This window comes from Nanorana parkeri, unplaced genomic scaffold (genome assembly GCF_000935625.1).
Source record: "Nanorana parkeri isolate BGI_ZX_2015 unplaced genomic scaffold, ASM93562v1 scaffold326, whole genome shotgun sequence".
NCBI classification, from domain to species: domain Eukaryota; kingdom Metazoa; phylum Chordata; class Amphibia; order Anura; family Dicroglossidae; genus Nanorana; species Nanorana parkeri.
Genome location: NW_017306594.1, coordinates 1,256,932 through 1,257,804, shown reverse-complemented (window position 1 = coordinate 1,257,804; position 873 = coordinate 1,256,932).

The following is an 873-nucleotide window of genomic DNA, read 5'->3' as shown; positions in this document are numbered from 1 at the left end:
CATCCCATGTACACACACACACACACACACACACACACCTGTAGCCATGGCCTTAGTATCATTATCATAATCAATTTATTTTATTTACATTTCACTGCTTTTTTATGGATTAACAAGTAAGGTTAGCTCAATGTAAACAATCATACTGAGGGGAATTTATCAAAACTGGAGAAGACAAAATCTGGAGCAGCTGTGCATGGCAACCAATCAGCTTCTCTCTTCCATTCTCAAATCTCCACTGAACAAACTGAAGAGAGAAGCTAATTGGTTACTATGTGCAACTCCTTACCATCTTGTCTTGAATTGTATTGTAATGTCTGCCCTATATTGTAAAGTGCTGCACAAACTGTTGGCGCTATATAAATCCTGTATAATAATAATAACTGCTCCAGATTTTGTCTGCACAAGTTTATATATATATATATACACACACACACACACACATATATATATATACACACACATACATACATATACATACACACGATAGCTGTGAGTTATTGTAGAAGGTTAACTCTTTGAAAATAACACACTTGAGTGACTGATATTTTAACAGTTGTTAGGATATAGAGTAATCCCTTTTAGCACTGACTTTGGTCGAGCCGGGCTCAAAATCCTTGGCCGAACACTGACTGCAGCCCACAGGGCTGAACAAGAAAAAACATTAAATGTATGGCCAGCTTTACTGTTACTCTAGTGGCTTACCTACAAATTTTATACAATTCAGAAACAAGAAAATGGAATTAGTCTTAGATCAGTCTTGTAAAAAAGTAAAAGTCATATCAACAGTCACTTTAAGATAAAACCGCAAGAGTAGCTCAAAATAGGAGTTCACTAAAAGCACGTTATACTTTCCTTTAACTACAGTTCTTG